The sequence below is a fragment of the Gorilla gorilla genome, chromosome 17, assembly GCF_029281585.2.
Source record: "Gorilla gorilla gorilla isolate KB3781 chromosome 17, NHGRI_mGorGor1-v2.1_pri, whole genome shotgun sequence".
In the NCBI taxonomy this organism is placed as follows: domain Eukaryota; kingdom Metazoa; phylum Chordata; class Mammalia; order Primates; family Hominidae; genus Gorilla; species Gorilla gorilla.
Window position 1 is genome coordinate 13,394,243 of NC_073241.2, and position 12,710 is coordinate 13,406,952.

Genomic DNA, 12,710 nt, shown 5'->3' on the forward strand with positions numbered 1-12,710 from the left:
TCCATTCCAATCCATTCCATTCTACTCGGGTGGATTCCATTCCATTCCATTCTTTTCCATTCCATTCCATTCCATTCCATTCCATTCCATTACATTCCATTCGGTTCCATTCCATTCCATTCCATTCCATTCCATTCCATTCCATTCCATTCCATTCCATTCCGTTCTAATCGGGTTGATTCCATTCTATTCCATTCCATTCCATTCCATTCCATTCAATTCCATTCCATTCCATTCCATTCCATTCCATTCTATTCCATTCCATTCTACTCCATTGAATTCCATTCCATTCCATTCTATTCCATTCCATTCCATTCCTTTCCATTCCATTTAGTTCTACTCGGGTTGATTCCATTCCATTCCATTCCATTCCTTTCCATTCCATTCCAATCCATTCCATTCCATTACTTTCCATTCCATTCCATTCCAATCCATTCCATTCTACTCGGATTGACTCCATTCCATTCCATTCCATTACATTACATTCTATTATACTCCATTCCATTCCATTCGATTCCGTTCGATTCCATTCCATTCCATTCCATTCCATTCCATTCCATTCCATTCCATTCGATTCCATTCCATTCCATTCGATTCCATTCCATTCCATTCCATTCCATTCCATTCCATTCCAATCCATTCCATTCTACTCGGGTTGATTCAATTCCATTCCATTCCATTCCATTCCATTCCATTCCATTCCTTTCGATTCCATTCCTTTCCATTCCATTCCATTCCATTCCATTCCATTCCATTCCATTCCATTCCATTCCATTCCGTTCTACCCGGGTTGATTCCACTCCATTCCATTCCATTCCATTCCATTCCATTCCATTCCATTCCATTCCATTCCAACCCATTCCGTTCTACTCGGGTTGATTCCATTCCATTCCATTGAATTCCATTCCATTCCATTCCATTCCATTCCATTCCATTCCATTCCATTCCATTCCATTCCATTCCATTCCATTCCATTCCATTCCAAACCATTCCATTCTACTCGGGTTCATCATTCCATTCCATTCCATTCCATTCCATTCCACTCGGGTTCATTCCATTCCATTCCATTCCATTCCATTCCATTCCATTCCATTCCACTCGGGTGCATTCCATTCCATTCCATTCCATTCCATTCCATTCCATTCCATTCCGTTCTGCTCAGGTTGATTTCCATTCCATTCCATTCCATTCCATTCCATTCCATTCCATTCCATTCCATTCCATTCCATTCCATTCCATTCCATTCCATTCCATTCCGTTCTACTCGGCTTGAATCCATTGAGTTCCGTTCCGTTCCTTTCCGTCCCGACACGTCCCGTCCCGTCCCGTCCCGTCCCGTCCCGTCCCGTGCCGTTTTACTCGGGTTGATTCCTTTCCATTCCGTTCCGCTCGTTTCCGTTACGTTCCATTCCGTTCCACGCGGGTTGGTTCAATTCCATTCTATTCTATTCTATTCCTTTCCCTTCCATTCCATTCCATTCCATTCCATTCTACTCGGGTTGATTCCATGCCATTCCGTTCCGCTCCATTCCGTTCCACGCGGGTTGGTTCAATTCCATTCTATTCTATTCTATTCCTTTCCCTTCCATTCCATTCCATTCCATTCCATTCTACTCGGGTTGATTCCATGCCATTCCGTTCCGTTCCATTCCGTCCCATCCCGACCCGTCCCATCCCGTCCCGTCCCGTCCCATCCCGTTCCGTTCCACATGGGTTGATTCAATTCCTTTCGGTTACATTGAATTCCATTCCATTCCATTCTACTCGGATTGATTCCATTCCATTCCATTCCATTCCATTCCATACAATTCCATTCCATTCCATTTCATTGCATTCCATTCCATTCCATTTCTTTCGATTCCATTCGTTTCCATTCCATTCCATTCCATTCCAATCCATTCCATTCTACTCGGGTTGATTCCATTCCATTCCATTCCATTCCATTCCATTCCATTCCATTCCATTCCATTCCATTCCATTCCACTCGATTCCATTCCATTCCTTTCCATTCCATTCCAATCCATTCCATTCTACTCGGGTGGATTCCATTCCATTCCATTCCATTCCATTCCATTCCATTCCATTCCAATCCATTCCATTCTACTCGGGTTGATTCCATTCCTTTCCATTCCATTCCATTCCATTCCATTCCATTCCATTCCTTTCGATTCCATTCCATTCCATTCCATTCCATTCCATTCCATTCCATTCCATTCCATTCCATTCCATTCCATTCCGTTCTACTCGGGTTGATTCCACTCCATTCCATTCCATTCCATTCCATTCCATTCCATTCCATTCCATTCCTTTCCATTCCAACCCATTCCGTTCTACTCGGGTTGTTTCCATTCCATTCCATTCCATTCCGTTCCATTCCATTCCATTCCATTCCATTCCATTCCATTCCATTCGATTCCATTCCATTCCATTCCATTCGAAACCATTCCATTCTACACGGGTTCATCTTTCCATTCCATTCCATTCCATTCCGTTCCACTTGGGTTCATTCAATTCTATTCCATTCCATTCCATTCCATTCCATTCCACTCGGGTGCATTCCATTCCATTCCATTCCATTCCATTCCATTCCATTCCATTCCATTCCATTCCATTCCATTCCATTCCATTCCATTCCATTCCGTTCTACTCGGCTTGAATCCATTGAGTTCCGTTCCGTTCCGTTCCGTCCCGACACGTCCCGTCCCGTCCCGTCCCGTCCCGTGCCGTTTTACTCGGGTTGATTCCTTTCCATTCCGTTCCGCTCGTTTCCGTTACGTTCCATTCCGTTCCACGCGGGTTGGTTCAATTCCATTCTATTCTATTCTATTCCTTTCCCTTCCATTCCATTCCATTCCATTCCATTCTACTCGGGTTGATTCCATGCCATTCCGTTCCGCTCCATTCCGTTCCACGCGGGTTGGTTCAATTCCATTCTATTCTATTCTATTCCGTTCCCTTCCATTCCATTCCATTCCATTCCATTCTACTCGGGTTGATTCCATGCCATTCCGTTCCGCTCCATTCCGTTCCACGCGGGTTGGTTCAATTCCATTCTATTCTATTCTATTCCTTTCCCTTCCATTCCATTCCATTCCATTCCATTCTACTCAGGTTGATTCCATGCCATTCCGTTCCGTTCCATTCCGTCCCATCCCGACCCGTCCCATCCCGTCCCGTCCCGTCCCATCCCGTTCCGTTCCACATGGGTTGATTCAATTCCTTTCGGTTACATTGAATTCCATTCCATTCCATTCTACTCGGATTGATTCCATTCCATTCCATTCCATTCCATTCCATACCATTCCATTCCATTCCATTTCATTCCATTCCATTCCATTCCATTTCTTTCGATTCCATTCGTTTCCATTCCATTCCATTCCATTCCATTCTATTCCTTTCGATTCCATTCCATTCCGTTAAATTCCATTCCATTCCATTCCATTCCATTCCATTCCATTCCATTCCGTTCTACTCGGGTTGATTCCACTCCATTCCATTCCATTCCATTCCATTATATACCATCCCATTCGATTCCATTCCATTCCATTCCATTCCATTCCATTCCATTCCATTCCATTCCATTCCATTCCATTCCATTCCATTCCATTCCGTTCTAGTCGGGTTGATTCCATTCTATTCCATTCCATTCCATTCCATTCCATTCCATTCCATTCGATTCCATTCCATTCCATTCCATTCTATTCCATTCCATTCTACTCCATTGAATTCCATTCCATTCCATTCAGTTCCATTCCATTCCATCCCTTTCCATTCCATTTAGTTCTACTCGGGTTGATTCCATTCCATTCCATTCCATTCCATTCCATTCCATTCCATTCCATTCAATTCCATTCCATTCCGTTACTTTCCATTCCATTCCATTCCAATCCATTCCATTCAACTCGGGTTGACTCCATTCCATTCCATTCCTTTCCATTCCATTATATTCCATTCTAATCCATTCGATTCCGTTCGATTCCATTCCATTCCATTCCATTCCATTCCATTGCATTCCATTCCATTCCATTCCATTCCATTCCGTTCTACTCGGGTTGATTCCATTCCATTCCTTTCCATTCCATTCCATTCCATTCCATTCCATTCCATTCCATTCCATTCCATTCCATTCCATTCCATTCCATTCCATTCCATTCCCTTCCATTCCATTCCATTCCAATCCATTCCATTCTACTCGGGTTGATTCCATTCCATTCCATTGCATTCGACTCCATTCGATTCCATTCGATTCCATTCCATTCCATTCCGTTCCATTCCATTCCATTCCATTCCATTCTATTCCATTGAATTCCATTCCATTCCATTCCATTCCATTCCATTCCATTCCATTCCATTCCATTCCATTCCGTTCTACTCGGGTTGATTCCATTCCATTCCATTCCATTCCATTCCATTCCATTCCATTCCATTCCAATCTATTCCATTCTATTCAATTCGATTCCATTCGATTCCATTCAACTCCGTTCAATTCCATTCCATTCCATTCCAATCCATTCCATTCTACTCAGGTTGATTCCATTCCATTCCATTCCATTCCATTCCATTCCATTCCATTCCATTCCATTCCATTCCATTCCAATCTATTCCATTCGATTCCATTCCATTCCATTCCATTCCATTCCATTCCATTCCATTCCATTCAATTCCATTCCATTCCATTACAATCCATTCCATTCTACTCGTGTTGATTCCCTTCCATTCCATTCAACTCCATTCCATTCCATTCCATTCCATTCCATTCCATTCCATTCCATTCCATTCCATTCCATTCCATTCCATTCCATTCCATTCCATTCCGTTCTACTCGGGTTGATTCCATTCTATTCCATTACATTCCATTCGATTCCATTCGATTCCATTCGATTCCTTTCCATTCCATTCCATTCCATTCCATTCCATTCCATTCTATTCCATTCCATTCCATTCCATTCCATTCCATTCCATTCCAATCCATTCCCTTCCGTTCTATTCGGGTTGATTCCATTCCATTCCATTCCATTCCATTCCATTCCATTCCATTCCATTCCATTCCATTCCATTCCATTCCATTCTATTGCATTCCATTCGATTCCATTCGATTCCATTCCATTCCATTCCATTCCATTCCATTCCATTCCATTCCATTCCATTCCATTCTATTCCATTCCATTCCATTCTGTTCCATTCTATTCCATTCCATTCCATTCCGTTCCACTCGGGTTGATTCCATTCTATTCCATTCCATTCCATTCCATTCCACTCCATTCCATTCTATTCCATTCCATTCTACTCCATTGAATTCCATTCCATTCCATTCTATTCCATTCCATTCCATTCCTTTCCATTCCATTTAGTTCTACTCGGGTTGATTCCATTCCATTCCATTCCATTCCATTCCATTCCATTCCATTCCATTCCATTCCATTCCATTCCATTCCATTACTTTCCATTCCATTCCATTCCAATCCATTCCATTCTACTCGGGTTGACTCCATTCCATTCCATTCCATTCCATTCCATTCCATTCCATTATAATCCATTCCATTCCATTCGATTCCGTTCGATTCCATTCCATTCCATTCCATTCCATTCCATTCAATTCCATTCGATTCCATTCGATTCCATTCCATTCCATTCCATTCCAATCCATTCCATTCTACTCGGGTTGATTCCATTCCATTCCATTCCATTCCATTCCATTCCATTCCATTCCATTCCATTCCATTCCATTGCATTCTGTTCTACTCGGGTTGATTCCACTCCATTCCATTCCATTCCATTCCATTATATACCATCCCATTCGATTCCATTCCATTCCATTCCATTCCATTCCATTCCATTCCATTCCATTCCATTCCATTCCGTTCTAGTCGGGTTGATTCCATTCTATTCCATTCCATTCCATTCCATTCCATTCCATTCCATTCGATTCCATTCCATTCCATTCCATTCTATTCCATTCCATTCTACTCCATTGAATTCCATTCCATTCCATTCAATTCCATTCCATTCCATCCCTTTCCATTCCATTTACTTCTACTCGGGTTGATTCCATTCCATTCCATTCCATTCCATTCCATTCCATTCCATTCAATTCCATTCCATTCCGTTACTTTCCATTCCATTCCATTCCAATCCATTCCATTCTACTCGGGTTGACTCCATTTCATTCCATTCCTTTCCATTCCATTATATTCCATTCTAATCCATTCGATTCCGTTCGATTCCATTCCATTCCATTCCATTCCATTCCATTGCATTCCATTCCATTCCATTCCATTCCATTCCGTTCTACTCGGGTTGATTCCATTCCATTCCTTTCCATTCCATTCCATTCCATTCCATTCCATTCCATTCCATTCCATTCCATTCCATTCCCTTCCATTCCATTCCATTCCAATCCGTTCCATTCTACTCGGGTTGATTCCACTCCATTCCATTGCATTCGACTCCATTCGATTCCATTCGATTCCATTCCATTCCATTCCGTTCCATTCCATTCCATTCCATTCCATTCTATTCCATTGAATTCCATTCCATGGCATTCCATTCCATTCCATTCCATTACATTCCATTCCATTCCGTTCTACTCGGGTTGATTCCATTCCATTCCATTCCATTCCATTCCATTCCATTCCATTCCATTCCAATCTATTCCATTCTATTCAATTCGATTCCATTCGATTCCATTCAATTCCATTCAATTCCATTCCATTCCATTCCAATCCATTCCATTCTACTCGGGTTGATTCCATTCCATTCCATTCCATTCCATTCCATTCCACTCCATTCCATTCCATTCCATTCCATTCCATTCGATTCCATTCGATTCCATTCCATTCCATTCCATTCCATTCCATTCCATTCCATTCCATTCCAATCTATTCCATTCGATTCCATTCCATTCCATTCCATTCCATTCCATTCCATTCCATTCCATTCCAATCCATTCCATTCTACTCGTGTTGATTCCCTTCCATTCCATTCCACTCCATTCCATTCCATTCCATTCCATTCCATTCCATTCCATTCCATTCCATTCCATTCCATTCAATTCCATTCCGTTCTACTCGGGTTGATTCCATTCTATTCCATTACATTCCATTCGATTCCATTCGATTCCATTCGATTCCTTTCCATTCCATTCCATTCCATTCCATTCCATTCCATTCTATTCCATTCCATTCCATTCCATTCCATTCCATTCCATTCCATTCCAATCCATTCCCTTCCGTTCTATTCGGGTTGATTCCATTCCATTCCATTCCATTCCATTCCATTCCATTCCATTCCATTCCATTCCATTCCATTCCATTCCATTCTATTGCATTCCATTCGATTCCATTTGATTCCATTCCATTCCATTCCATTCCATTCCATTCCATTCCATTCCATTCCATTCCATTCCATTCTATTCCATTCCATTCCATTCTGTTCCATTCTATTCCATTCCATTCCATTCCGTTCCACTCGGGTTGATTCCATTCTATTCCATTCCATTCCATTCGATTCCATTCGATATCATTCGATTCCATTCAATTCCATTCCATTCCATTCCATTCCATTCCATTCTATTCCATTCCATTCCATTCCATTCCATTCCATTCTATTCCATTCCATTCCATTCCGTTCTACTCGGGTTGATTCCATTCCATTCCATTTCATTCCATTCCATTCCATTCCATTCCATTCCATTCCATTCGATTCCATTCCATTCCATTCCATTCCAATCCATTCCATTCTACTCGTTTTGATTCCATTCCATTCCATTCCATTCCATTCCATTCCATTCCATTCCATTCCATTCCACTCGATTCCATTCCATTCCATTCCATTCCATTCCAATCCATTCCATTCTACTCGGGTGGATTCCATTCCATTCCATTCTTTTCCATTCCATTCCATTCCATTCCATTCCATTACATTCCATTCGGTTCCATTCCATTCCATTCCATTCCATTCCATTCCATTCCATTCCATTCCATTCCGTTCTAATCGGGTTGATTCCATTCTATTCCATTCCATTCCATTCCATTCCATTCAATTCCATTCCATTCCATTCCATTCCATTCCATTCTATTCCATTCCATTCTACTCCATTGAATTCCATTCCATTCCATTCTATTCCATTCCATTCCATTCCTTTCCATTCCATTTAGTTCTACTCGGGTTGATTCCGTTCCATTCCATTCCATTCCTTTCCATTCCATTCCAATCCATTCCATTCCATTACTTTCCATTCCATTCCATTCCAATCCATTCCATTCTACTCGGGTTGACTCCATTCCATTCCATTCCATTACATTACATTCCATTATATTCCATTCCATTCCATTCGATTCCGTTCGATTCCATTCCATTCCATTCCATTCCATTCCATTCCATTCCATTCCATTCCATTCCATTCGATTCCATTCCATTCCATTCGATTCCATTCCATTCCATTCGATTCCATTCCATTCCATTCCATTCCATTCCATTCCATTCCAATCCATTCCATTCTACTCGGGTTGATTCAATTCCATTCCATTCCATTCCATTCCATTCCATTCCATTCCATTCCTTTCGATTCCATTCCTTTCCATTCCATTCCATTCCATTCCATTCCATTCCATTCCATTCCATTCGGTTCTACTCTGGTTGATTCCACTCCATTCCATTCCATTCCATTCGATTCCATTCCATTCCATTCCATTCCAATCCATTCCATTCTACTCGGGTTGATTCCATTCCATTCCATTCCATTCCATTCCATTCCATTCCATTCCATTCCATTCCATTCCATTCCATTCCATTCTATTCCTTTCGATTCCATTCCATTCCATTAAATTCCATTCCATTCCATTCCATTCCATTCCATTCCATTCCATTCCATTCCATTCCGTTCTACTCGGGTTGATTCCACTCCATTCCATTCCATTCCATTCCATTATATAACATCCCATTCGATTCCATTCCATTCGATTCCATTCCATTCCATTCCATTCCATTCCATTCCATTCCATTCCATTCCATTCCGTTCTAGTCGGGTTGATTCCATTCTATTCCATTCCATTCCATTCCATTCCATTCCATTCCATTCGATTCCATTCCATTCCATTCCATTCTATTCCATTCCATTCTACTCCATTGAATTCCATTCCATTCCATTCAATTCCATTCCATTCCATCCCTTTCCATTCCATTTAGTTCTACTCGGGTTGATTCCATTCCATTCCGTTCCATTCCATTCCATTCCATTCCGTTCAATTCCATTCCATTCCGTTACTTTCCATTCCATTCCATTCAAATCCATTCCATTCTACTCGGGTTGACTCCATTCCATTCCATTCCTTTCCATTCCATTATATTCCATTCTAATCCATTCGATTCCGTTCGATTCCATTCCATTCCATTCCATTCCATTCCATTGCATTCCATTCCATTCCATTCCATTCCATTCCATTCCATTCCATTCCATTCCATTCCATTCCATTCCAATCCATTCCATTCTATTCAATTCGATTCCATTCGATTCCATTCAATTCCATTCAATTCCATTCCATTCCATTCCAATCCATTCCATTCTACTCGGGTTGATTCCATTCCATTCCATTCCATTCCATTCCATTCCATTCCATTCCATTCCATTCCATTCCATTCGATTCCATTCGATTCCATTCCATTCCATTCCATTCCATTCCATTCCATTCCATTCCATTCCATTCCAATCTATTCCATTCGATTCCATTCCATTCCATTCCATTCCATTCCATTCCATTCCAATCCATTCCATTCTACTCGTGTTGATTCCCTTCCATTCCATTCCACTCCATTCCATTCCATTCCATTCCATTCCATTCCATTCCATTCCATTCCATTCCATTCCATTCCATTCCATTCCATTCCGTTCTACTCGGGTTGATTCCATTCTATTCCATTACATTCCATTCGATTCCATTCGATTCCATTCGATTCCTTTCCATTCCATTCCATTCCATTCCATTCCATTCCATTCTATTCCATTCCATTCCATTCCATTCCATTCCATTCCAATCCATTCCCTTCCGTTCTATTCGGGTTGATTCCATTCCATTCCATTCCATTCCATTCCATTCCATTCCATTCCATTCCATTCCATTCCATTCCATTCTATTGCATTCCATTCGATTCCATTCGATTCCATTCCATTCCATTCCATTCCATTCCATTCCATTCCATTCCATTCCATTCCATTCTATTCCATTCCATTCCATTCTGTTCCATTCTATTCCATTCCATTCCATTCCGTTCCACTCGGGTTGATTCCATTCTATTCCATTCCATTCCATTCGATTCCATTCGATATCATTCGATTCCTTTCCATTCCATTCCATTCCATTCCATTCCATTCCATTCCATTCCATTCTATTCCATTCCATTCCATTCCATTCCATTCCATTCCATTCCATTCGGTTCTACTCGGGTTGATTCCATTCCATTCCATTTCATTCCATTCCATTCCATTCCATTCCATTCCATTCCATTCGATTCCATTAAATTCCATTCCATTCCAATCCATTCCATTCTACTCGGGTTGATTCCATTCCATTCCATTCCATTCCATTCCATTCCATTCCATTCCATTCCATTCCATTCCATTCCATTCCACTCGATTCCATTCCATTCCATTCCATTCCATTCCAATCCATTCCATTCTACTCGGGTGGATTCCATTCCATTCCATTCTTTTCCATTCCATTCCATTCCATTCCATTCCATTACATTCCATTCGGTTCCATTCCATTCCATTCCATTCCATTCCATTCCATTCCATTCCATTCCATTCCATTCCGTTCTAATCGTGTTGATTCCATTCTATTCCATTCCATTCCATTCCATTCCATTCAATTCCATTCCATTCCATTCCATTCCATTCCATTCTATTCCATTCCATTCTACTCCATTGAATTCCATTCCATTCCATTCTATTCCATTCCATTCCATTCCTTTCCATTCCATTTAGTTCTACTCGGGTTGATTCCATTCCATTCCATTCCATTCCTTTCCATTCCATTCCAATCCATTCCATTCCATTACTTTCCATTCCATTCCATTCCAATCCATTCCATTCTACTCGGGTTGACTCCATTCCATTCCATTCCATTACATTACATTCCATTATATTCCATTCCATTCCATTCGATTCCGTTCGATTCCATTCCATTCCATTCCATTCCATTCCATTCCATTCCATTCCATTAAATTCCATTCGATTCCATTCCATTCCATTCCATTCCATTCCATTCCATTCCATTCCAATCCATTCCATTCTACTCGGGTTGATTCAATTCCATTCCATTCTATTCCATTCCATTCCATTCCATTCCATTCCTTTCGATTCCATTCCTTTCCATTCCATTCCATTCCATTCCATTCCATTCCATTCCATTCCATTCCATTCCATTCCGTTCTACTCGGGTTGATTCCACTCCATTCCATTCCATTCCATTCCATTCCATTCCATTCCATTCCATTCCATTCCATTCCATGCCTTTCCATTCCAACGCATTCCGTTCTACTCGGGTTGATTCCATTCCATTCCATTGAATTCCATTCCTTTCCATTCCATTCCATTCCATTCCATTCCATTCCATTCCATTCCATTCCATTCCATTCGATTCCATTCCATTCCATTCCATTCCAAACCATTCCATTCTACTCGGGTTCATCATTCCATTCCATTCCATTCCATTCCATTCCACTCGGGTTCATTCCATTCCATTCCATTCCAATCCATTCCATTCCATTCCATTCCACTCGGGTGCATTCCATTCCATTCCATTCCATTCCATTCCATTCCATTCCATTCCATTCCGTTCTGCTCAGGTTGATTTCCATTCCATTCCATTCCATTCCATTCCATTCCATTCCATTCCATTCCATTCCATTCCATTCCGTTCTACTCGGCTTGAATCCATTGAGTTCCGTTCCGTTCCTTTCCGTCCCGACACGTCCCGTCCCGTCCCGTCCCGTCCCGTCCCGTCCCGTGCCGTTTTACTCGGGTTGATTCCTTTCCATTCCGTTCCGCTCGTTTCCGTTACGTTCCATTCCGTTCCACGCGGGTTGGTTCAATTCCATTCTATTCTATTCTATTCCTTTCCCTTCCATTCCATTCCATTCCATTCCATTCTACTCGGGTTGATTCCATGCCATTCCGTTCCGCTCCATTCCGTTCCACGCGGGTTGGTTCAATTCCATTCTATTCTATTCTATTCCTTTCCCTTCCATTCCATTCCATTCCATTCCATTCTACTCGGGTTGATTCCATGCCATTCCGTTCCGTTCCATTCCGTCCCATCCCGACCCGTCCCATCCCGTCCCGTCCCGTCCCATCCCGTTCCGTTCCACATGGGTTGATTCAATTCCTTTCGGTTACATTGAATTCCATTCCATTCCATTCTACTCGGATTGATTCCATTCCATTGTATTCCATTCCATTCCATTCCATTCCATTCCATTCCATTCCATTCCATTCCATTCCATTGCGTTCCATTCGATTCGATTCCATTCCATTCCTTTCCATTCCATTCCAATCCATTCCATTCTACTTGGGTTGATTCCATTCCATTCCATTCCATTCCATTCGATTCCATTCAATTCCATTCCATTCCATTCCATTCCATTCCATTCCATTCCATTCCATTCCATTCCATTCCATTCCATTCCACTCGATTCCATTCCATTCCATTCCA